Genomic DNA, 26,781 nt, shown 5'->3' with positions numbered 1-26,781 from the left:
CGCCGTCGTGCGCGTGCGCGAGCCCGACGCCGGCGCAGGTGCGCGTGCGCGAGCCCGACGCCGGCGCAAGCGCGCGCGCTCCTCGGGGACGCCTCCAACCGCGCCCGGACACCCGCAGCTGAGCGGGCCGGCGGAACAAGCAGGGCGCACGCGCGGGGGGCAGGGCTTCTAACCGCCGTCGCGGCGGCCTCACGAGGACGCGGTCCCGCCCCAACCGCTGCTCGGTAGCGCTGGGCGGTGGGCGGTGTGACCGCGGTGGTTCCGTCTGTAGGGGCGGCGAGAGTGCCTCGGGTTAATTGAGCACTATCCGGTTGCTTTCCAAAGGTGGTCTCGGGACACCCAGTTGCGGTATACCCCAAACTCTGGGAGAAGCTTCCTGGGCCTCAGTTTCTCCATCTGTGAAATGGGGAGGGGGGGAGGGGAGTACCTGGCACAAAACAGGTGGTCAGCATTCATTGGTTGAATAAAAGAATGGGGACAGCCCTTATCATGGAGGCTGGCCCAGGGCAAAGGTGGTTGCTGCTGCTTTTTAGGACAGTAATCATCATAACAATAATGTTAATATATTAGCTATACTAACGTTATAATGCTATATTGCAATTTATTAATTACATTAGTTATAATTACATAATTGTAATCGTTATTCAGAGGTAGTATATGGCAAAGTTGATCGGGAGCACTTGCTCTGGGGTGAAATCCAGACCGAGACACCTTCTGGCTGTGTGACTTTGTACAAGTGACTTCAACTCTCTGAGCCTAGAGTTTCCTCCCTGGGGAAAGGTTAAATACTATCCATTATGATAGGATGAAGAGAAGCCCCGGGCTGGCTCAGTCGGTGGAGCCTCCGAATCTTGATCTCTGGGTTGTAAGTTTAAGTCCCACGTTGGATGTAGAGATTGCTTAAAAATAGAAACTTTAAAACATATAATAAAGCAGATGGGATGAAAACTACATTAAGGAAAATTCCACATGGACAGGGATTAGCTTTGTTCACATCACACAGTCTTCCCCAAGGGGATAATAATAACCCACACATGGGTGCTAAGTAAAAGTTTGTCCCAGGCTCAGCTACTGGTTTATGAACTTAACTCCAAGCTTCAGCTTCCTTTTCTATATAGTATCTCAGAGAACCTCCCCACCTCCAATTCCCTATTTGTCCCGAGATTCTGGGGCTCTCTAAATGCTTGAAGTCAGTTCATAGGGCTCCTGGTTTGCACAGCTACACTAAAAGTTCCTGATCCTGAATGGTTCTTAATTTCCCAATACTCCTGTCTCTACATGAAAAGAGGTTCCTTTTTCTTTCTTTACATCTTTTCTGGCCTCCTACCAGGCACTAAAATGTGGGAATACAGAAATTGAATAATTAGGTCCCCTCTCCAGGAAGACACAGTTGAAGAGGAAATCCCAACAAGCCAATGGATGGTTTCAATAAAGCATAAAGCCCTCTTTGGAAAATATCCAATTGAATTGGTAGAAGCATTTAAGACCAATCTGGTAACACCCATCAGAGTTGTAAACACATCCCCTCCCCCTCGTCCTTTGACCTAGCAATTCCACTTCTAAGGATTTCCTCTTATTTTCTACATACAGTCACATCTGCAAAATGACATTTGGATGGTACACTCAAACATTATTTAACACAAAAGAAGTTGGTAATGGAGGAATTGGTGGAGGGAGAGACACAGACATATAAAGAGCCAATAGCCACATGGCAGAAATAAGTACTTATCGGTAATTATTTAAATGTAAATGGATTAAACTTTTCACTAAAAGGGCAGAGATTATCAGATGGATTTTTTAAAAAATGATCCAGGGGTGCCTAGGTGACTCAATTGGTTAAGCGTCTGACTTTGGCTCAGGTCATGATCTCGCAGTTCGTGAGTTCGAGCCCCACATCAGGTTCTCTGCTGTTGGCACAGGGCCTGCTTCAGATTCTCTGTCTCCATTTCTCTCTATCCCTCACTGCGCATGCAAGCTTGTGTGCACGCGCTCTCTCTCTCTCTCTCAAAAATAAACACTAAAAAAACACATTAAAAAAATGATCCAACTATATGCTGTCTACAAGAGACTCACTTTAGGGGTACCTGGGTGGTTCAGTCGGTTAAGCCTCTGACATCGGCTCAGGTCATGATCTCACGGTTCATGAGTTTGAGCCCAGTGTTGGGCTCTGTGCTGACAGCTGTCAGCCCTGGAGCCTGGAGCCTGCTTCGAATTCTGTGTGTGTGTGTGTCTCTCTCTCTCTCTCTGCACCTTCCCCACTCACGCTCTCTCTTTCTCTCAAAAATAAACATTAAAAGAAATTTAAAAAAAAAGAGAAACTCACTTTAGATTCAAAAACACAAATAGGTTGAAAGTAGAAGGATGGAGAAAGACAGTCCACGCAAACAACAACCAAAATCGAGCTGGATTGGCTATACTAATATCAGATAAAATAAATGTTAAGATTAAAATTGTTACTCAAGACAAAGAGCACCATATAATGATAAACGTTTCCATCTATTAGGAAGATATAATAACTGTAAACATATATGGACCTAACAACAAAGTCCCAAAACGCATAAGCAAAATGTGATAAAGTTGAAAGGAGAAATAAACAATGTAACAGTCTCTATGGCTTAGAGAAAAGAAGTCAAAGGCTTACCAGAGGTTAGAATGTTAGAGTGGATTGTAATTTAAGACAATCCTCAGAGGGTCCAGAGGACACACCTTCCACTGGGACTTTGAGAAGTGAATTTGCAGGGAGGTGGGGGAGGGGCCCAGCGTCCTTGAACTCTCTGATCACTCATTTCTGCAGAGCAGAACTTACAGTGGTGACTGCTGCCACTGAATTGAGAAACCTAAATGAAATGAGAGTAACTGGACTCTAGTGGTAGGGGCCAAGTGGTGGCACTCAACCACCAAAGGCAAGGCAGGTATGGTTACCATAATGGATAGCAGAGTCAAAGCAGCCATGAGAAAAGTCTGACCCACAGACTATTCTGTGGCTTTAGCTAGCTGATCATTCTACTCCCAGAAGTGAAATAAATGTGAAGCTTACTCAATTCTTATTTGCTCTGTACAAGCAGAAGAGTTCTAGATCAAGTGAACAAAAGTCCGTCTTGAATCATAAAAAACAGAGTCGCAAGCCCCTCAATCAACTTCCAGACTTGAGCCAGTTCACAAACCCAAGTCCTTTGAATGAAGGGGAGGCTGGGTCACCTTGAGGAAGGACTCCAGCACACTAGTGAAAATTTATACTGTTCATCTTTCTCTCAGCCTTCCACCACAGGACCTCTGGCCCTTACCAGGGTAACTGTGCATTGGGGAAAAGGCAATAATCAGACCTTTCAGGGATTACGGGACGTTGGCTCTGAACTGACATTAGTTCCAGGAGACCCGAAATGTCACTGTTGTGCACCAGTCAGAGTGGCCCTCCACAGGCCCTTATGGAGGTGAGATATGGGTTCAGTGGCCCCCAAACCCATCCTGTGGCTCTTCACCCGGTTCTGGAATGCACAACTGGAATGCACACTTAGCAGCTGGCAGAATCTTCATATCCGTTCCCTGATCTGTGGAGTACGGGCTCTTATGGGGGGAATAGCAGAGGGAAAGCCGCTGGAACTGCTTCTACCTAAGAAAATGGTAAACCAAAGCAATACTGCATTCTTGCAATTCCAGAGATTAGTGCTGCCACCAAGGACTTGAAAGAGGCAGGGGTGGTGATTCTCACTACATTCCCATTCCACTCTCCTCCATGGCTTGTGCAGACGACAGATGGAGCTTGGAGAATGACCGTAGATTATTGCAAGCTTAACCAGGTGGTAAGTCTAATTGTAGCTACTCTACCAAAGTGGTTTCATTGCTTAAGCAAATTAACACCCTCCCCTGGTACCTGGTACGCAGCTATTGGGCTGGTAAATGCCTTTTTCTCCAGCCCTGTCCATAGGGCCCCCCAGAAGTAGCTTGCTTTCAGCTGGCGAAGCCAGCCGTACACCTTCACTTTCCTATCTCAGGGGTGTAGCAACTCTCCAGCCTTATGTCATGATTTAGGTATCAGGAATCTCGATCGTCTTTCCCTTCCACGAGATACCACACCAGGCCATTACACTGATAGCGTTATGTAGATTGAGCCTTGTGAGTAAGAAGGAGAAAACGCTCTACACTTATTGGTAAGACAGTTGCATGTCAGAAGATGGGAAATAAATCTGACAAAATTTCAGGGACCCTCTATCTCTGTAAAGCTTCTAGGGGTGCAGCGGTGTGGAGCACGTCGAGACTCCCCTTCTCAGGTGAATGATAAGGTGTTGCATCTGGCCCCTACCACAAGCCAAAAAGAAGCACCATGTCCGGTGGGCCTCCGTGATCTTGGAGGCAACCGATTCCTCCTTTGGGTGGCCCACTCCGGCCTGGGTGACTCAAAACACTGAGTGTTAAGTGAGGCCCAGAACAAGAGAGAAACCTAAATGACGGCCCCAAAAGTTGCCCTGCCACTTGAGCCATGAGATCCAGCCATCCCGATCACGCTGGAAGAGGCAGCGGCCGATAGAATTTGCTGTAAGCAAATCGCAGTGCAGGCCCTTAGGATTTGGGGGAGAGGCCTGCCGTCCTCTGCTGATAGCTACTCTCCTTTTGTGAAACTGCTGTAGGCCTGCTACCGGGCCTTAGTAGAGACTGAATGCTTCACATGGAGCCACCAAGTCACCATGTGACCTGAGCAGCCCAGCATGAACTATATATTGTCTGACACATCAACCTGTAAAGGTGGATGTACACGGCAGCCCTCCACCATCATATGGGAGTGGTACATACACGATCTGGCCCAAGCCGACCCCAAAGGCACAAGTAAACGCCACAAAGAAGCAGCCGGTTGGGGCACCTGGGTGGCTCAGTCAGTTAAGCGCCCGACTCTTGGTTTCAGCTCAGGTCACGATCTCATGGTTCATGGGTTTGAGCCCCGCGTTGGGATCTGCGCTGACAGCACGGAGACTGCTTGGGTATCTCTCTCTCCCTCTCCCTCTGTCCCTTCCCCACTCACTCTAAGTAAGTAAATAAATAATAGGGGTGCCTGGGTGGCTCAGTCGGTTAAGCATCCAACTTCAGCTCAGGTCATGATCTCATACTCCGTGAGTTCGAGCCCCGGGTCGGGCTCTGTGGCTGACCGCTCGGAGCCTGGAGCCTGCTTCAGATTCTGTGTCTCCCCTCTCTCTGACCCTCCCATGCTCATGCTCTCTGTCTCAAAAATAAATAAAAACATTAAAAAAGGTTTTTAATAAATAAATAAGTAAATAAACTTTAAAAAAAAAAAAAGTGGCCCAAATGCCCCTGGTCCTCACCTCTGCTATATGGTCTCCTCTCGCCTGTAGCTGTATCTACGGCCTCATATGAAGTTTATTGTGATCAGCTGGCAGAGCAAGTGATATCGGGTCTGGATTATACAATTTGCAGGCACCACCTAAAGGGGACAGCTGCAACACTACCGTCCCTCTGGGACATCCCTTCAGGACAATGGTGAAGGGCAGTCTGCCCAGTGGCAAGACTTCAAGCAGTGTACTTAGTTGCTCATTTTGCTTGGAAGGAGAAAAGGCCAAACATGCAATTTTATGCTGATTTATGGGCTGTGCGAGTGGTTTGCTTGGATGGTCAGAGAATTGGAAGGAAGACAATCGGAAAATTGGTGACAAAGAAATCTGGGAAAGAGGTATGTTAATAGGCCTCTTTGAATAGGGGACATGTGAAGATACTTATGTCCCACGTGAATGTTTACCAAAGGGTGACCTCAGCAGAGGAGGCTTTTATTTTGTTTTAAATGTTTATTTATCTATTTTAGAGAGAGAGAGAGAGAGAGTGAGCAGGGGAGGGGCAGAAAGAGAGAGAGGAAAAGAGATTCCTAAGCAGGTTCCACAATGTCAGCACAGAGACTGACGCAGGGCTCGATCTCATGAACCGTGAGATGGCGACCCGAGCGGAAATCAAGAGTCAGATGCTTAACTGACTGAGTCACCCAGGAGCCCCAGCAGAGGAGGATTTTAATGATCAAGTGGCTAGGATTATGCCTGTTCTGTGGATACCAGGCAGCCTCCTTCCCCAGCCACCCCTGCCCATTATCCAGTGGGCTCATGAACCATGTGGCCATGTGGCAGGAATGGAGGTTATATATGGGCTCAACATGAACTTCCACTCACCAAGGCCGGTCTGGCTTTAGCCACCGCTGAGTGTCCCATCTGCCAGTAGCAGAGACCAACGCTGAGCCCCCGATATGGCACCATTCCCCGAGGTCATCAGCCAGCTACCTCGTGGTAGGTTGATTACAATGGTTCCATTATGGAAAAAGGAGCATTTTGTCCTTACTGCAATGATACTTACTCTGGATACGGAATTGCTTTCCCTGCATGCAACGCTTCTGGCAAAACTACCATCTGTGGGCTTAACAGAATGCCTTATCCACCATCATGGTGTTCCACACAGCATTGCTTCTGACCAAGGAACTCACTTGCCAGCGTACAAAGTGCAGCGATGGACCCATGTGTATGAAATTCGTTGTTTTTTTCCCATGCTCCCCACCACCACGGAACAGCTGGTTTGGCAGAGCAGTAGTGGAACAGCCATTTGAAGACTTGGTGGGGGGGGGGGGAGGTGCTAGCAAGGTAGCAATACATTTCCGGGCTGGGGCACGGTTCTCCAGGAGGCTGCATGTGCTCTGAATCATCACCCAATATCCTTTCCCACAGGCAGGATTCACGGATCTGGGAATCAAGGGGCGGAGATGGGAGTGGCACCACACATTTTCACCCCCGCTGTCACTCTCGCAAAGTTTTTGCTTCCTGTCCCCGTGACCTTCCGCTCTCCTGGCCGAGAGGTCTTCATTTCTCTTTTTCCTTTTAATGTTTATTTCTTTATTTTGAGAGAGAGAGAGTAGGGGAGGGACAGACAGAGAGAGACAGAGAATCCCAAGCAGGCTCCGTGCTGTCAGTCCAGAGCCTGACGCGGGGGTCGAACTCAGGAACTGCGAGCTCATGACCTTGAGCCGAAGTCGCAAGCTCGACTGACTGAGCCACCCAGGTGCCCCTAGAGGGTCTTCATTTCAAAGGGAGGAATGCTTAGACCGGGAGAAACAACAATGATTCCACTGAACTTGAAGTTAAGATGACCACCCAGCCACTTGGGGTTCCCCGTGCCTTGGAGTTAATAGGTGAAGAAGGGAGTTAGTCTCCTGGCTGGGCTATTGATCCTGACCACCAAGGGGAAACTGGCCAGCTACCTCACAATGCAGGTAAGGAAGAGTGTATATGGCATGTAGGAGATCGCTGAAGTTTTCTCTAAGTATGACCATGCCCTTAGGATCACCATGAAGGTCAATGGAAAATTACAACAACGCAATTCAGCCAAGACTACTAATGGCCCAGACCTTTGAGGAATGAAGATTTGGCTCATCCCATGAAGTAAAGAACCATGCCCACTCAGGTGCTTGCTGAGAACAAAGGGAATATGGGATGGGTGGTGGAAGAAGGTAGTATATACCAGCTATGGCCACATGACCAGTTATAGAGATGAGGACTGTCATTGTCATGAGTATTTCTAACTTCTTTTGTTCCGCATGTGTGTGTATAACGTATACAGCAAATATCTTTGTTTTCTTCCTTGTCTCCTCATCATGTGATGTGATGTATTGACTTTATATCATAGTATTTAAGTGTGGTTAGCTTCGCGTCATAGTAATCAACTTACAAGATATCGAGGTCAAGAATAAACATCCCCCACAGACTTTGCATTCTTTCTGGAGAAAGGATTAGTTCATTCTCAGTTGTACTCAGGAGAATTGTATCATGCTTTGTGGTAACAGCCCAAGCAGACGAAGATAGCACCCTTCGTGAAAATCAACGGATCACGAACTTCAGGCTTTATTTCTGGATTCCCCAGCCTGTTGCATTAATATATTTGTTCGCATGCTAGAGCCCCTCCATCCCGATTACCGTGGTTTTTTAGTAATTTCCAAAATCAGGAAGTGTGAGTCCTCCAATTGTTTTAAGGTTGTTTTCTGGAGGAGAAATGTCTATTCAAGTCCTTTGTCTCTTTTAAATTATTTATATTTTTATTAGCATTGTAAGAGTTCTTTCTGCATTCTGGATACAAGTCCCTTGTCAGACGTGTGCTTTGCAAATGTTTTCTCCCAGTCTGTGGCTTGTCTTTTTTCACTCTCCTGACGGTATTTGTCATAGCAGAAATGTTTTAAATTTTGGTAAAGTCTACCCTACCTGTTTTCTGTTTTGTTGACTGTGCTTTTTATAACCAACTAAGGGACTATTGCCTCATCCAAGGTCACAGATATCCAAGGTCTATATGGTAGGGGTCCAACCTCATTCTTTTGCACGTGGACATCCGGATGTCCCGGCACCATTTGTTGAAAAGATTGTTCTTTCCCCACTGAATTGTCTTGGCACGCTTGTCAATGTTTTTTTAGTGTAAGTATGTGCCATGCAATATTTGGAATACGCTTAGGCTAAAAAAATTATTATACGTTCATCGGAAATTCAGATTTGCCCTGGGCGTCCTGTATTTGTATTTGCTGAATCTAGCAACTCTACACTGGCATCTAGTGGGTAGAGGCCAGGGATGCTGCTAAGTGTCCTACAACCCACAGGTCAGTCCCCTCAACCTCAACATGAAATCTGGCCCCAAATGTGAAAAGTACTATTCTCCTGCTGTGAAACAAACATGGGGACAGCATCACCGGACGACCAGCGAGTTGGTGGCACTGGCCCGTTTTTCCGGGAGTGGAAACCGAGGCTCAGAGCAGTGAAACACACTGCTTTAGAAATCCAACGCTAGGGGAGTTGGGGTGGGATTAGCCTGGATAGTCTTAAAAATGGTCCAGGAGAAATTGGCCCAGAAGGGAACCATGAGGCGTTTCAAAGGGGCTGGGTATCCCCCTTGCTGCAGGCATCTCAGATTTGAAGGACTCAATCTCCAAGGAGCCCACCCCGCCCCCCACCAGGCACTCTAGATTGAGAAGGTTCTGGATGGTCCCAGATACCTGCATTGTTAACACTGACCCCTCCACGCCACCCCCCCCCCAACCCCTGAGGGCTTTTTTTTTTTTTTTTTTTTAGGATGTCACATGGAAAGGATAAGAAAAAATAATGCTTGGTTTGGCCATATTCTCATCACTGGGAGTTCTGTGACCACTTTTGTTGACTTGGTTACTGGTTGTTTAAAAATCTAACAAGCGGGGCGCCTGGGTGGCTCAGTCGGTTAAGCAGCTGACTTCGGCTCAGGTCACGATCTCACGGTTCGTGAGTTCAAGCCCTGCATCAGGCTCTGTGCTGATGGCTCAGAGCCTGGAGCCTGTTTCAGATTCTGTGATTCCCTCTCTCTCTGACCCTCCCCCGTTCATGCTCTGTCTCTCTCTCTCTCAAAAATAAATAAACGTTAAAAAAAAATTTTTTTTAAATAAAAATCTAACAAGCGAAGGATGCCTGGGTGGCTCAATCCGTCAAGTGTCAGACTTCGGCTCAGGGCATGATCTTGCAGTTCATGAGTTTGAGCCCTGCATCAGGCACCACACTGACAGTGCAGAACCCGCTTGGGATTCTCTCTCTCTCTGCCCCTGCCCCGCTTGTGTGCACATCCTCTCTCTCTCTCTCTCTCAATAATAAATAAATAAACTTTGAAAAAAAACCTCTAACAAGCAAAAATTAACATTTGCTTCCTATAATAGGTTGAATGGTGTTCCCCCCAGAGATATGGCCAAGTCCTGCCCCCCCAGGACCTATAGATGTGCGAGAAGGTCATGTGGACACAGAGGCGGAGTTTGGAATGATGGGACCACAAGCCAGAGAATACCTGGGGCCCCCACAGGCTGGAAGAGACCAGGAAGCATCCTCTGGCTTTGGCAGGAGCACGGCCCTGCTGACACCATGAGAAGATAAATTCATGGCCTAAAAGCCACCCAGTCTGGCGTGACTTGTTACAGCAGCCCCAGAAAACTAATACCCCCACCAGGTACCCTTCATCTAGAACCCTCCATTCAACTTATGCTCTATTTGGTGGGGGGGGGGGGGAGGCGGGTAACTCTATGTGTTACTACAAATGCATGTCCATTTTTAGCTGGATTGTGTTTAACTTTATAAAGGTCATCGTGCTGTCTGTGATCTTAGGGACACTTACTCTTTCTCACGTGGTGATTCTATTTCTGAGCTGTGGCCATGTTGGTGCCCATTTCTCAAGGCTTCTGATGGCTTTCTGGTCTCCTCTAATCAGCATTGAGCCATGTTTGCCCAGCTGTGGACACCTCCAACATATCCAGCAACTTCTCTCGGCCAAATTGCAGGGCAGGTGAATATTCCACTGGAAGCGGGGGAACCGGCTCCTGGTTCAGCACGGCCACCGTAACACCAGCAACCCCTTCCGGCCCCATCTGTGAGGTTCCCCAGGACCCCCATTCTCACCACGCTGGGTATCATCTCACTTGGTCATTTTTTCCAAACAGCTGGATGCGAAGTGGTATCGCACTGAGATATCCAGGTTATTCTGACGCAACTTTTTAAAAGATTGAATTGAAGGGGCGCCTGGGTGGCGCAGTCGGTTGAGCGTCCGACTTCAGCCAGGTCACGATCTCGCGGTCCGTGAGGTCCGGGAGTTCGAGCCCCGCGTCGGGCTCTGGGCTGATGGCTCGGAGCCTGGAGCCTGTTTCCGATTCTGTGTCTCCCTCTCTCTCTGCCCCTCCCCCGTTCATGCTCTGTCTTTCTCTGTCCCAAAAATAAATAAACGTTGAAAAAAAATATTAAAAAAAATAAAAGATTGAATTGAAAAAATTCACATAACATAAACTTTACCGCCTTAGCAATTCTAAAGTGGACAATTCAGTGGCATTTGGTGCATTCATGACGTTGTGCAACCATCGGCTCTATCCAGTTCCAGAACATTTTCGTCACTTTAAAAGGAAACCCTGGGCCTTTCATGCAACTTTCAAGTAAAACTAAGCAGCTGTTCAGTTGGCATTCAATCTTTGTTTGTTTTTCCTGTTTGGGAGAAAACCAGGTTTGTGTGTATGAGACAGAGGGTCCCTGACGGTGAAAGTAGCATATTCTTTTTTTATTTTTATTTTTTATTTATTTTTTAATTTTTTTTCAACGTTTATTTATTTTTGGGACAGAGAGAGACAGAGCATGAACGGGGGAGGGGCAGAGAGAGAGAGGGAGACACAGAATCGGAAACAGGCTCCAGGCTCTGAGCCATCAGCCCAGAGCCCGACGCGGGGCTCGAACTCACGGACCGCGAGATCATGACCTGAGCTGAAGTTGGACGCTTAAACTTCGACCAAACCACCCGGGTGCCTCCGTTCTCAGCATATTCTTGCTGCTGACAAAGAAAGAAAAAATCAGACAACACAGAAGAGTGGAATATAAAACCACCTGGAGCCTCACAACCCAGGACATAAGGTCGACCCTGATCTCCTGCCCGGACGGTGACATGAAAAAAGCAGACACGAGGAAGTGATGGCAAGGATGAGGAGAAACAGAACTCTCTGGCACGCGGGCTGCTAGAAACGCAAAACGGCCCAGTGGCTTGAAGAGGCAGGTTGGCAATTTCCGCAAAAGGTAGTGACGGACCCACCACGGGGCCCGACTCTTCCCTCCTTGGTGTCTCCCTGACAGAAACGAAAGCGGGTGCCCATCAGAGATCTGGGACATGAATGCTCACAGCATCGTCCCCTATGGGAACAAGCCCAATGTCCGTCATCCGGGCAATGGATGAACCACAATGAACTAGGGACACTCACCACAGCGCAGATGCGCCTTCAGGGCATTACGCAGAATGAAAGAAGGCAGACCCAAAAGGTCACGTACTGCAAGGTTCCGTTTATTTGCCATTATAGAAAGTGGAACGTGAGGTCAACTGCCAGAAAACAGATCGGAGGTGGCCCGAGGAGAGGCGAGAGAGAGGCACGACAAAGGGCAGGAGGGAACGTTTGGGAGCGACGGCTGGGTTCGCTGTCTTCGCCACGGGGACAGCTACGCCAAATGCATCAGATCGTTCACTCTGGCCACGGAGGGCAGCCCGTCGGTGAGCTAGCTAGAGCAGGCCCGGATTCACATCCCTGCCCCGCCACTGGCTTGCTGTGTGTGTGACCTCTCTCCGATGTCTCCGCCTCCCGATGCCTCACCTGTGAAATGGGATTCTAGTGGCCCCAACACCCCACGGAGTATAACTTAGGGCAGCACCCAGCCCGCAGCCATCAAGCACTGGCCCGTGGCGAATGCTCAGCTCTGCTTTGCTTTGTCCACATTTTAACAACTCATCATTGAAATTAAAAAAAAAAAAATTCATTTCAGACCATGCCAAAGTCCCATCGGGTTTCCACCACGGGTGCGTATGGTGTCTCTCTCTCTCTTGACCCCTGGCTGGGTCCCCCCCGTAGGTCTTGGCCGGTCCGGGCCCATCCCACTTGGTGACTTAAGCCAGCGTGGGCTGTACTCCTGAATCCACCCGCCAGTCCCGAATTCAGAGCTCTGCCCCACATCCTGGTCCAGCCCCTCCTCGAGTTCCCTGCCAGCCTGCGAGTCCAGGAAACTGGCATTCTTCTCTCGCACCAAGAGAGGTCCCTCAAGGGTAAGCAGCGGCCGTGGCCACAGGGAAGTTCCACAACTCCGGGGGAAGGCTACTTGGGACTGCAGCCACTTCTCCCAGCCCAGCCGCCAGCCTTTTTTGCAAGCCCCTCTCGTTGGGGTCCCGGCTTCCGCAGATGTGGCCCTCACCCTGCCCTTGCTGAGACAGGGCCAGCTCCGGCAAACCTGGACCCCAATTAGGGCCCCCCCCAAGAACAGTGGGCTCTTGTGGGTGTCTGTGGGCGCCCCTCTGGGGCCCCATTCTTGCTTCAAAGGAGTTCTTTGTGAAACATGGATGTGTGGCCAAGGCCCCAGCGATGCTGGTGGGAAAAAGAAAAATAGGCATGTGTGTGTATTTTATAGCTCTTCTCTGCTCCCTGAACGGCCTCTTTGAAGGTGACGATGGGTCACAGCAGGCCTCGGGTGGGAGGACAGCTGGCGGCCACCTTGATTCTAATTTGACCATACGTTGCTTTTTTAGGGGATGTGCTGGGGTGTCTGGAGAGGTGGGTTTGGGCTTGGCCTCGAAGCTCGGTTCCCACAGAGACTCAAGGCTCCGATTGTGGGTGGCAAGGCTCCGAGGAGGAAAGGCAGTCCCTGGGGACCCCCTTCGAGCCTCGCACGAGGCTGCAGGCTGGGAAATGTCTGGGCTGGGATTCCGCTGTGGCCATTTTAGAAGGTGTCGGGGTGGGAAATTAGCCCCTTCTCGTGGGCCCCGACGGCATGTCACTGCCACCGGTCCCCAGATAGCTGTGTGGCCTCTTCTAGCAGAGAGGTGGATAAGCAGGGTCCTCAGGAGCCAGGAGCTGGTGTATCGTGTTTGAGGGGTTACCAAACGAATCAAAAGGAAAACGGACCACATCACACCCACTAGGACGATCATCATCTAAAGCGGAAAAGACCCAGCGTTGCCTCCCGGAAGTTTGTCTGTTGGTTGGTCGGTTTTAAAGATTTTTTTTTTTCAACGTTTATTTATTTTTGGGACAGAGAGAGACAGAGCATGAATGGGGGAGGGGCAGAGAGAGAGGAAGACACAGAATCGGAAACAGGCTCCAGGCTCTGAGCCATCAGCCCAGAGCCCGACGCGGGGCTCGAACTCACGGAGCGCGAGATCGTGACCTGGCTGAAGTCGGACGCTTAACCGACTGCGCCACCCAGGCGCCCCTGGTTGGTCGGTTTTAACATTTATTTATTTTTCAGAGACAGAGAGAGACAGAGCACGAGTGGGGGAGGGGCAGGGAGAGAGGGAGACACAGAATCCGAAGCAGACTCCGGGCTCTGAGCTGTCGGCCCAGAGCCCGATGCGGAGCTCGAACCCACGAACTGTGAGATCGTGACCTGAGCCGAACTCGGACGCGCGACCTACTGAGCCACCCAGGCGCCCCACAACTCACCATTTTAAAGCAGAAGATTCAGGGGCACCTGGGTGGCTCAGCCGGTCGCGCGTCCGAGTTCGGCTCAGGTCACGATCTCACAGTTCGTGGGTTCGAGCTCCGCATCGGGCTCTGGGCCGACAGCTCAGAGCCCGGAGTCTGCTTCGGATTCTGTGTCTCCCTCTCTCCCTGCCCCTCCCCCACTCACGCTTTGTCTCACTCTGTTTCTCAAAACTAAATAAATGTAAAATGAAAAAAAAAATTGTAATGGTGAATTGGATGTTATGTAAATATCATCTCAACAAAAAGAGGACAGAGAGTGCTCGGAGAATCGATAAGGTGTTACCTGCAGGATATGTTGTAAGTGAAAAAAGAGTCACGGGGCATGCCGGAATAGAGGAAGTGACCCCCCCCCCCCGCGGACCCCATGTGCGCAGAGGTGTGAGAGGTGGACACGGGTCATTCCGAGAATGGATGATGTCTGTGGAAGGACCTTGTATCCAGACGCACCTAGAAGGGAGTAGATGTGCTAGAGGTTTGTGGGAGCTGGTGGAGGTTGGCAGGGCCATTAGACCACTCAGCTGCCACCCCGAGAAGGAGGGGACGAAGGGGGGTTGGGGAGAAGCTTGGGGTGGGAGCCATGAGAAGGTTCAGGCCAGGTTGAAGGAGTGCTCCTATTCCGGCCCTGCTCTCTGTCGCTGATAAGCAGGACTATTCCAGAAGCAGTGGTAGCCGGATCATCATTGTAAGCGGGAGTGCCTGCTGCTGACCTATGCGTCGCCCGTTTCTGCCCCATGACCCCTCCGTTCATGAGCCTCTCACGTGACAAATGATGAAGGCAGCCAACATCACCTGGCTGAGTCATGTGGTCTGTGTGGTTGCTCCGAGCCCCTTCATGGTGGATGCTTTCTGGAAGGTGTTGATGCTGATACGAAAATCCTCACGCCTGGTCCAGTCCCGTTCGCCCGTGGATGCCTCTACCCCTGACTTCCGTGTCTCTGTCTTTTTCCTTATGGCCCCGGCCCAGGAATCCATGTAAGCTCTCATCCTAGGTCACCTCCCCCTCCCACAAAGTGGGGGGCTCAGGGGCTCCCTCACAGATCTGCTTACGGGGAAGGGTGCCTTTCCACTGCCCTTCAGACGCCCCTGCACGAGGCTGGACGGCAGCCACTGGCTTGTGCCTATGTGCTCAGAGCAGGCTGCAGGCTCTGAACTGTCAGCACAGGGCCCGACGCGGGGCTTGAACCCACAAACCGCGAGATCATGACCTGAGCCAAAGGCAGCCGCTTAACCGACTGAGCCACCCAGACGCCCCTCAACTTTTTAATTTTAAAGGCTGCTCAAGGAACCAGCCCTTTGTTCCAGCAATACCCGAAGGCAAGCCCCGTCTCCCAGCCTCTGGGGGGTGTAGGAGCGAAACTTCAAGAAGCATCCCTTAGCAAACCCAGATGGGTTTCACAAGGACCAAGCCCTCCTTGCTGCCAGCATTTTGCTCATTTCTCTGTCTATGAAGCCCACTTCCCTGTTCCCCCATTCTCCCTGTGAAAGCCAAATTGATGTTGAGGTCACGCCACACTGGGCCCTTTTCTTATTGCAAGAGTATGTCCTGACTTTAGCTAGGGTCTGGCTTCATCTTGGACAAGAGGGAAACTTCAGTTTTGCCCTTGAGACCTTTCAGCCTACTGGATGAGGCCCACCCCAATTCCTTAGGGCCAACTGGTGTGGATGTTAATCACATCTACCAAAATGTCTCCACGGCAACACCCAGGCCGGTGTTGACGACTTAACAGCTTAGCCACGTTGAGATGCAACAATGTCCATTGCACTGTCTTGGGATCATCAAGGGCTCTGGCAGGATGAGTCCCTTCTTCTTCTTCTTTTTTTTTTAAAGTTTATTTTATTTATTTTGAGAAAGAGAGAGAGTGAGAGAGAGAGAGAGAGAGAGGGAGAGCACAAGTGAGGAAGGGAAAGAGAAAGGGGGGAGAGAGAATCCCAAGCAGGCTCCGCACTGTCAGCGCTGAGACCTACGTGCGGCTCAAACTCCTGAACCATGAGATCATGACCTTAGCTGAGATCAAGAGTCAGATGCTTAAGAGCCACCCAGGAGTCCCAGGACGGGTCCCTCTTGTTCCCACTCTGTCCCCAGCACCTGACAGGGACCGGTGCACAGCGAGAGAACAGCAGGTGTTTGTTGAGTGAATACACAATGGAAAATATAGCAGCTCCCGGCTTGAGCCCAAGCCTCTAGGGAATTGTTCCCCAGTCTGGGGGACAGGGGTGAGGGGGGTTTGCTTAGCCGGAGAATCTGCAGAACCCGGGCCTCCGAGGAGGCCAAAGGAGGGCGGGTGGGGGTCTGAGCCACTCTGCAGAAGGAACAGTGGGGTGACAAGGCCTTTCCACTCTGCGGTCAGACTCCTGGCCTCGAGAGCCATAAAACAGCCCTGCTTGGGCTGGAAACATTTTCCTTTAATATGTTCCTGGAGGCGTTGGCAGGGCCTGTAAGGAAAATTCCAGGGGAACAAGGAGAGAGGTCTTCAGCATCCACTGAGGGCTGAGAGGGGGTGGCTAGACCCGGGGCTTTGGGGGGACCCAACTGTCCTGAGGGGAGTCCAAGGGACCCCGGGCAGAGCCAGGCAGCTTGTCAGTGCGTTATCTGGGTTCTGGGAGGATCCCTCGGACTGACGGACCTCCCTGAGCCTTGTGGTGGCGGCCACGGCGGGTGGCCTCACCGGTCGGAGACAGCTTTCCGCAGGAATTTGCATAAGGCTGTTTGGAGATGTTCTCAGCAAGCATGAGCATGTTGAGCCCACAGGGTGCTGAGGTCTGGGGAGGGAGCCTCCCAGGGCCCGGCACAGGGCCACGGGGGTACGGGTCTTATGTGCCTTCTGCTCATTCACCTCCTATGGCTCCCCACTGCCCTGGGATGGAATCCAGACACCGTCATTCCGCGTGCTGCCAGACCATCCGGCTCCACTACCCCAGGTGAGCTGGGCCCCACCAGATCCAAGAACGCCTCCTTGTTCTCTGTCACCTCCAGGCCTCTGCTCACACTGACGCCTACCACCCCAAGCACCCTCTGTGGCCTCTGACCTGGCTTACCCTTACCCTTCCTTCAAACTGGAGCTTACAGGTGCCTCTTCCTGGCCCCCCACGGCTACCTGTGTATTCCCCATCACGGCTGCACCCACCCTGGCAAGTACTGAGAGCAGTTCTTGGTTATAAATCCTGGGGTGTGGCTGCGGGGAGTGAGGGGACCTCGGAGGGGTAGATGCCTCTCCAACTTTGTCATTGGGACCGGTATGTCCCTTTGTGCCCAGGAAGACACAACCCCACCTACAACGTGCCAGGCACAACGGGGTGCACTTGGGCGGGGGCGGTGGGGGGGGACGGTAAAACACAGTGTGTGTCGGCATGAACATACAAAGATGACAATTTCAAAGATTGGAGAGTATTTGGAAGAAAGTTGGGTGGTGGTATTTATGCGCAGGGGTTGGGGGAGACCTCCTGAGGTGGTAACATTTAAGCTAAGGTTTGAAGGGTGATAGGAAAGTATCTTGTAAACATAGAGGATGAGCATTCCAGATAGGAAGGATGACTGGCTCGTGGGGCCCCGGGGGCAGGAAAGGTCTCGGGAGCTGGAGGAACAGGGAGGGGGCTCGTATGGCTGGAGCAGAGTGAGTGAAGGAGGAGGAGACAGGCCAGAGGGATGGGCTGAGGCCACGTCACGTGGGGCCTTGCAGGCCACAGAGAGAAGGTGGGTTTTATTCTGAGAGAAATGGGGAACCATGAAGGGTGTGTGAGCGGGAGGGAAACACGATCCGATTTATGATTTTGAGACATTCCCTGTGGCTGCTTTGGGGAGGAGGCTGGGGCAGCGTCCAGGCAGGAGTCAGGAGGGCAGACACCGGGGCCGGACGGCAGAGGAGGAGAAGTGGTTGGATTTGTGTATTTTGGAAGCCGAGGGGACAAGAGCTATTGAAGTACTGGACAGAGGGGGCCAGGGAGGAGTCTCAGACGCCACCCAGGTCTCAGGCCCAGCACTGAGTGAATGGTGGGGTCGCTGCCTGAGACAGGAAGACTTGGAGAGGTGACGTCAGGGACCAACAGCCCCACCTTGGCCGTGAGCTTGTGGTGTCTGGTTGGACCCATGTGCCTGGGCTGGCTGGCCAGACTCCAGATGGAACCGTGGGCTTTGCAGGCAAAGAATGGCCTTTGATGTCTGGGCCTGGATGGCGTCCACCGGGGAGAAGCAGGCAGGGGGCACGGGCCAAGCCCTTTACTCCCAACTTTTGTGCAAGCAGGCAGGGCCCGCCCCGGGCCCTTTTATTCCAGCTGGAAACCGGGACCAAATTAAAAAGTCCAGATGTGGAGTTGGACGCAGTCCCGTGACCGTGCGGTCTGGGGAGGCCCAGCGGCCAGGCGTCCAGTGGGTCAGGCCTCCGTGTGGCCTCGCTGGCCACCGCCCGGCCGGGTGTGGGGGGCAGGATGGCTTCGCCTTGAGTCTCTGGCTGCAACAAAGGTTAAAAAAATAATCACCAGGCCCGAGACCTCGCCCCTCCCGTCATCAACCCCAGCACCGGGTGGAAAACCGGGCCCCGGGACCCCCGCCAGCCCACAAGGCTTGAGACTTGCCCAGGGGCCTGTTCAGGAGCAGGGGCAGGGGTCAAGAGGGCAGAAAGCTGGATCCCAGTCTTTCTGTACCCATGAGAGGTGATTCAGTTTTCCATCTGGAAAATGGGGCATTGTTCTAGAACCACATCATCCTCAAGTTCTGAAACACCTACTGTGCACTAAGCCCGGGGCCAAGTGCTGGGGACTTGAATGTTGGACAAGCCAAGGCCAGTTCTGCCCTCACAGCTGTGGAGGATTCGTTGGGGCGCCTGGGGGGCTCAGCCGGTTGAGCGTCCGACTTGGGCTCAGGTCATGATCTCAGGATTCGTGGGTTCGGGCCCCACGTCGGGCTCTGTGCTGACAGCTCAGAGCCTGGAGCCTGCTTTGGAGTCTGTGTCCCCCCCACCCCCCGACCCCTCTCTGCCCCTGCCCCACCTCTCAAAAATAAATAAACATTAAAAAAAAATTTTTTTTTAAGATGAAGGATTTGCTGGACAAGGGCTGTCACACCCTTGGGACTTGGTTGTTCCATCTCTATGATAGGGATAAGAATAGCCGTCAGTCACCTCTGAGAGCCACCATTATTCCTGGGACAGCTTCTTCTTGCTGGACTGTGTATGACCCAGCTTGGAGCACCACGGTCAAGACCCCCATGGTCCCAAATGTTCCAGGCCAAGGGGGCAAGTTGACTGTCGAAAATCAGGTCTTCTGCGGTGCCCGGCTGGCTCAGTCAGAGAGCATGTGACTCCTGATCTCAGGGTTGTGAGTCCGAGTCCCATGTTAGTTATAACGATTACTTAATTTTTTTTTTAATTTTTAATGCTTATTTACTTCGAGAGAGACACAGACAGAGCGTGAGCGGGCAAGGAGCAGAGAGAGAGGGAGACACAGAATCCGAAGCAGGCTCCAGGCTCCGAGCTGTCAGTACAGAACCTGACGCGGGGCTTGAACTCACAGACCGTGAGATCATGACCTGAGCCGAAGTCAGACGCTTAACCGACTGAGCCACCCAGGCGCCCCAAAGCTAATTTTTTTTTAAAAGGGGTGGGGGTGGAAGGTAGAGATTGGAATCAGATCCGCCTCGTGTTGACTGTGTGGTCCTGGGCAAGTGTCTTACCCTCTCTGGGCTCCCTGCCTCCCTCCCTCCCAGCTCTGGATCATGGTCACCAACCTGATCTTAATGATTCCCTTCAATTGGACATTTTCCCATTTCAGCCCTTTGGGGCTTGAGGCAGGGCTGGGAGCAAGGGAGCCAAACGTCATTTGAGCTGCCTTGGAACTGGTGATGGTGTGAGAAGGCCCCTCCTGTGGGCTCCTCCACTATTCGCCAGCCATTGGGAAATAACAGACTGGCGGTGCAGCCGTTCTGGGCAAAGCCCGTTTCCGGTGATGTTCAAGGTTGCCTGGTACCCGGGAGAGGTCAAGAGGCCACCAGAGCAGGGAAGGGCCTTGACGGGGCCTGGAGCCGCCCTCGGCGGCACCCTTCCGGCACCCTACCTGGGTCAGATCTGGGACTGTCCCCCTTCCCAAGGGCAGAGGACAGCAAGAAGGGCCTCTGACAGCGATTGGAGATGGAGGTGGAGGACGAGGACTTGGCACACCGCCAGGGTCGTCCCCATTAAAGCAGGTCAAGCCTAACAGCCTGGGATCCAGAAAGCCCACGGCGGCAAGAGTGAGGGGTGGGGGATCCAGTCTCTACCGTTTGCCTACTCAGAGTGGCATCCAGGAGGGGCTCACCGCCACCCCTAGGAACACGCACTCACACCTAGAGAGGCCGGCTCAGCCCAGACCACAGTGATTGGCTCGGGGAGGGATGGGACGCGAGCTGGGCCAATGAGAGTCAGCCCTGAGACCCGCTGGGCCTATCAGAGGAAAGATGCTCTGTTTCCTCCAGACCTTGGCTGGGACCAATGTAAGCCTGGCCCACCTTGCTGCCCCAAGGGGCCTGAAGAGCACCGACCAGGGAGGTGCAAATCAGAGCTACGAGGAGATACCACCTCACACCCGCTAGGATGGCCATAATCACAAGCCTGAAAGCGAGTGTTGGCAAGGAAGTGGATAAACTGGAACCCTCGCGAATGGCTGGCGGGGCTCGTCAAGTGGCGCGGCCACCGTGGAAAATAGTGTGGCAGCTCCTCAGAAAATTAAGCATCGCGTTGTAGAACCCAGGAAATCTCACGCTCAGGCAGGAGACTCAAGAGAACTGAAAACAGGTATCCAAACAAAACTTTGCACAGACACGTTCCGGGCATTCGTTATTCGCAATTGCAAAAAAAAAAAAAAAAAAAAAAGTCCAACAAACCCAGACGTCCGTCAGCTGGAGAATGGATAAACAAAACGCGGTCTATGCGGACGATCAAATGCTATTTAGGCAATAAAAAGGAATGAGGCTCTGATACCTGCCGCCACACGGATGAACCTTGAGGACGCGCTCAGTGAGAGAAGCCAGACACAAAAGGACACATGTTGTATGATTCTGTTTATGGGAAATGTCTAGAACAGGCAAATCCATAGGGACAGAAAACAGATTAGCGGTTGCCAGGGGCTGGGAGAGGGGTATGGGGGGAGGGGTGCCTGCTAATGGGTACCAGGTTTCCTTTTGGGAGGAAATGAAAATGTTCTGAAATAGATAGAAGGGATTATCGCATGGCATCGTGGAGGTACGAAAACCCACTAAATTGTACACTTTAGAACGTCGAAATGATACATTTTACGTCATGTGTATTTTACCACAATTCTTTTTTTTTTTTTTTTTTTTTTTTAAAGGAAGAAGAAGGCAGCTGGCAGAGAGATCCTGGAGGCTTCGTTTGGAGTTCTAGATCCAGCCATGCCTGAAGGCAGCCCTGCCGTTGAGGTAAGGCAGCAAGAAATGGGCTCTCTCTCTGCCTAAAACTTGGCGTTTCAGAAAGTCGGCTGTGTTTGTTCTTGCCCACGTCCCCCTCATGAGGAGAAGAGCCTCACCGAAGGTGCTGGGGGCCTCAGGAAGGGCCAAACCCCACTCCCTGGCCCTCTGCTGTCCCATCTATAAGAGGAGAGGGGGCAAGGTCCCGCCATGCCAGCCACAACAGGTCCCAGTATGGACTCACTATGGGGATGTTTCATTGCCCATCACGGGCCTGTGAGCAAGATGTTCTGAGCTCAGCGAAGGGAAGAAATGGAGGAGGCCCACGTTCCTGCCTTCCATGCGGTGCCACTTTTGGAAGCAGACTGCTGGGGCCTCAGGAGGAGGGTGGCTGGGGCCCCAAGAGGCAGCCCAGCTGGGTGCTGATGAGCTCGCACCTCGCCTCTGATAGCTGTGGGTTCAAGTCTTGGCTCCGGCCCTCTGTGATCCTGGTCCTGCGGTTTCTACTTCTGGGCCTCAGTTTCCCCTCTCCAAAACAGACTGGCTGTTCTGGGTATCAGGTGCAGCGTCTGCTGGGTGCATAGCTGCTGTCTCAGGGGAGCTCATTAATACATGGATGTGCCTGGTGGAATCCGAGCTGGGCTAGGACTGCTGGCATGGGCAGAGGCGGGTGCTGGGGGTGGGGGAGGGAGGGGGGACAGCTTACCAGTTTACTGCCACCCGGAGGGGGATGCAGCCAGGGTACAGGGTACAGCCTCCCCTCCGTGCCGTGTTGCTGTTGGCTTCCGAAAGGATATGGATGTAGAAGTCACTCCTTGACTCTTTTTCCACTTGTTGCCCAGCACTCAGCGTTCCGGCGCGCCTGGCCGGAGGCTGGCACTGTTTCTGGGCACCTGGACAGCCTCACTTGGCCCTGAGACAAGCACTCACTGAGTGGCGGCTGGCGGGCTCCGGGCGTCGGCAGTGGCGTGGCCCTTCTCTCCTGTGGCTGCTCCAGAGCTGGGGAAGAAAGGGCCTCGGAGCTCCCGTGGGCCTCCCGGGGCATCCTTGGGCAGCCGACAGGTGAGGGTATGGCCAAGAGGGAGGTTCTGTTAGGGTCAACTCGGAGACTCCTTCCTGTGGCACCTCAGATGTGGGATGCCCCAGTGCCATGTCTCAGCCTCCCTGGGGTCCTGTGGCTTCCTACGGCTGTGTGTTTTCATTGAATGGTAGCCACGTCACCCTAGGTCTGTGGCTCCGCACCATCATAGCCCCGTGGCTCGAGGGTCCCCACGATCCTACGGCTTTAGCAGACTGTGGTCCCACGGCCCCATCAACCCATGCTGTTATGACTTCGTCCCTCAGTTCTGTGTTTCCTTGTTCTGTGGTCCATGACTCTTGGATTATTTGCAACTTCACGGCTCTAGGAAAAGGTGAGTTATTCAACCCAGTGGGAAATAGACTCAGGAAGCCTCAAGGGGTGGGTGTTCCAGTGACCCCCCCCCCCGCACTTAGCACCATGTGGACCAACAGCAACACTGACATCACCCCTTTTCCAGAGGGCTCCATGTGCTTGTCACTGTTCTACAACTCCCGCTCAGAGTATGCTGACGGTTGCTATGGTCTGGCCATTCCTGGAGGGTTTTATTAAACCTCAGTCTCCCTCTGTGGCGCAGGAATATGGACACGCAGAGAGCCTGGTCTGGCCTAAAGGAGTGACCTTTAAGTCAGGGTAAGTAGGGGTCAGCCAGGTAAAGGAAGAGTGCTCCAGGCAGAAGGCACAGCCTATGCAAAGGTCCTGAGGTGGGGAAAAGCCTCAAAGTAAGAGGCACAGAGAGGCAGCCAGTGAGGCCGGGCTGAAGGCTAACTGTTCACCTCCCCTTTGTCTCATGTAAGGCAAAGGGGGCAGAGAATGGACAAAAAGCTCCTACTGTGTGCTTCAATTTCATTCTCTCATTGACTCTTAGTGATCTCTGAATGGGGTGGCCACAGAGCCAGAGAGGTTCCTGGGGGTCCAGCCCGCCAGCCACCCACCGACCCATCCAACTATTCACCCACCCACCCACCTATCCACTCACTCCTCCATGCATCTGCCCACCCATCTGTCTGGCAATCCATCCATCCACCCAGTCATTCCATCCATCCATCCATCCATCCATCCATCTACTCATCTACCCGCCCATCCACTCATCATCCTTCTATCTGTCCACCCATCCATCCATCTATCTATCCTTCCATCCATCCACCTATTCACCCATGGACTGCAAACATGGCTCATGGCTCTGTCCCTGCGCAGGGACACCACACCCCTTCCTGTGTTCCAGCCCTCCTCCCCCTCCACTGCTCCCTCACCCCTCTGTTCCAGCCACACCTGCCTCCTCCGTGAACCTCCAGTGCATCAGGCTCGTCCCGCCTCTGGGCTTTTGCCTCTGCTGTGCCCTCTGCTGGGTGCCCCTCATCAGCCGGAACCCATTCATCTGCCCCGGCCTTGGCACCAACATCCCCCCACGGTGGCTTCCCTGACCCCTAGTCTCCGTTTCCTCTGGCCCAGCCGGCTCCTACTTCTGTGCGGCAAGCGCTCCGGGCCACTGTATGCACTTGTCCACCCTCAAGGCCGCCCACCTCGGGGCCGAGAATCGGAGAGCACCTCCTCCCTGCTGGCTACGAGGCAAAGGGTCTGTATGGTGGCTGAAATTATTTGCTTTCACCCCACTGATCGATAATCATTTATTTGGCCCCCATTGTGTGCCAGTCTTCCCACACTGGGGCTGGGGCTCCTCCCCTCCCAATAACCTCCCTCCCCCACTGGCCCATGCCCTGGTCTGGGCCTCTGCCTGCCAGGCAGCCGGTAAGTAAACACACCCCGCCCTCGGCCTCCTGCCCCATCCATCACTGACCTGAACAAGGGCCTCCTGTTAATGAGCTGGGGTGGGGGCCAGAGAGGGGCAGGAGGACGGAGAATGAGGAATCGGGATCAGGGCTCTGGTTCCTGTGCCCCCTGCTGCCCACCCACCCATCGTCCCCAGACAGCTGCAGAACCCTGGGTGGGGGACCCTCTCCCTACAGCCTTCACGGGGAGGGGAGCGTGTGACTTCCTTCTCTGAGCATCCAGTGCCCAAATCGAGGCGACAGGACAGACCTGCCTCCCTGAGCCTCCGTTTGCCCATCTGTAGAGTGGGGCATTAATGACTGCCACCGTGGAAAAGTCTTCACTTTTTATGGAGCAACTTACTTCTGGTGACGACCCTAAGATGTGGGGGGCTCTTGTCCCCCCATCTCATCTGGGTTTTTACTGCTCCTGTTAAGGTGTGCAAAAGTTTCGGTATTTCCATTCGCCACTTCATTAAACAGACAGAGAGAGAGAAAGAACAAAACTTGTGTAGTTAGCCACACAGGCGGTCTCTCTCCCCGTAACACAGACACAGGTCTGTTTTACTACTACCTACAAAACTCTCATTAAATGTCAGAGGAAAGGAGAGAAGGGCGGGGGGGGGGGTCATTTGCCCCTTCCACAGCTATCTCCGGAAACTTATGAAAATAACGCCTGTGTAATTTCATTCTCTAAAATCAGTACCCATTGAATGCCGCCGTTGGTAAATTCCAGCAGGTTCTTAGTGACGCTCTTTCTCTCTTGTAGCAACTCTTCAGTACGCTGGCTGACCTTGAGACTTAAACATTTACATTATAATAAGCGTTTGAACGTGGCTCTTCTCCCTCTCCACCCCCCCCGCCTCCCCCCCCCAAAAAAGGAAAGGAAAAAGAAGAAACTGAGGCACAGGCAAGTTAAGCAACCTGCCTCAGGCCTCACAGCAGAGCTGGGGTATGAAACTCACGGTCCCCATGCCAGAGAACAGGACCTTCATCACTGTGCCCTGCTGCCCCCTGTGGTGATGAGTTCCTGCCTCCCGGGGCTGGGAAAGGGGGAGCAGAGAGGGGAACCCCACAAAAGTGGCATGGCAAGGCTTTTGAACGTTTGGCACCTGCTCAATAAAATTGTAGCCACTCTATTTATTGTTCTCTCTCTATCGTCACCTTCCTGGGAACCTGGGATGTACGGGGACAGGGTTGGGGCAGATGGAAAGTGGGAGTGTAGGCAGGGCTTCTTGAAGTTCACAGTGCAAGGCAGGGTGGGTCTGCCCGGCTCCAGTGCCTGGATGTCCCCCTGGCGCCCATTCCCGCGCCCCCAACTCCTTGGTCCTTCTGGAGAGGTGGGTCCAGTGGGGCCGTCCGAGGCAGGCTGGGTCAGGCTCCTCAGTTATGGATGTAGCAGTGGCCAAATGGCTTCCCTCACTGCCCTGATGAATTCCCCAGACCCTGGGCCTGTGGCCGGGGCCCGCCCAGGGCAGGGCAGCTGCCTTCCCGACATACTTTCCCTCTGGATTCACGAGGAGAGGCGGCTGGGTGAGCTGGGGGCGCCCGCATGTCTCCTGGCCCGGCAAACCCCTGCCAGGAAGGGCCCCGGGGCCCCATCACACAGGCACCAGCCCCTCTGCCCCAGCCTGGCCAGGCTCCCGGAACCACTGGGTCTGGTGTGATGGGAAGGGGAGCTGGCTGGGGCGCCAGCCAAAGAAAGGCTCGGGCCAGGAGGTCCTGGGCAGCAGAATCTTCACAGCTAATGAGGGGCCTGGGCCAGCATTTCTCGTCTGGATTCTGTGGCCAAGGGCAATGAGGGGGGTGTGAAGGCCTTAGGGGTCCCGCCTTCCCCAGTTCTAATTCCTGCTGTGTGACCTCGAGCTGTCTCGTCTCTTTTCTACGGAAAATGTGAATAAGGACAATTTGAGGTATAAGTGACAGTGTGTAAGTTCCATATTGTATGGCAAGGCTAATACCGCAGCCAGACGTCGGGCACACACGGTAGCTCATTCAATTCTCTCAACACCGATCGCTCCCGTTTTCTAAGCGAGGCACAGAGGGATCATGCAACTTGCCCGAAGTCACACAGCAAGGCTGTGCCCAGCCAACGTTTGAACCTAGACCATGTGTCCCCCAAGTCTGTCCTAAAGTACAGTGGTGTCAGTTACAACTATTATTAATAGTAATGATGTTCCACTAATGATAAGGAATAAGCACATGATATGCTAATCCTAGTAGGTAACTTCACAGCTCGCCAGCCCCTTCTCTCTCTGAACCGGGAGATCCCCAGGCTGTGAGAAACAGAACAAAACACAGACAATCCCGGGGCGCCCGGGGGGCTCAGTCGGTTACGCGTCCAACTTCGGCTCAGGTCGTGATCTCACGGTTCGGGAGTTCGAGCCCCACATCGGGCTCTGTGCTGACAGCTCAGAGCCTGCTTCAGATTCTGTGTCTCCCTCTCTCTCTGTTCCTCCCCAGCTTGGACTCTCTCTCTCTAAAAAATAAACACTAGGGGTGCCTGGGTGGCACAGTCAGTTAG

The 26,781-nt window shown here is 52.6% G+C and overlaps 1 long non-coding RNA gene across 1 annotated transcript; it reads left to right on the top strand.

The window, feature by feature from the left end:
* Positions 1-16: 16 nt before the first annotated feature.
* LOC123382761 lies at positions 17-10,086 on the top strand. Its single transcript, XR_006591648.1, has 3 exons — positions 17-348; positions 3,256-3,800; positions 9,695-10,086. It is a non-coding gene; the product is annotated as an uncharacterized LOC123382761 (long non-coding RNA).
* Positions 10,087-26,781: the final 16,695 nt, after the last annotated feature.

The sequence above is a fragment of the Felis catus genome, chromosome A2 (genome assembly GCF_018350175.1).
Source record: "Felis catus isolate Fca126 chromosome A2, F.catus_Fca126_mat1.0, whole genome shotgun sequence".
Taxonomy (NCBI): Eukaryota; Metazoa; Chordata; class Mammalia; order Carnivora; family Felidae; genus Felis; species Felis catus.
This window is presented reverse-complemented; position numbering and strand designations above follow the sequence as displayed.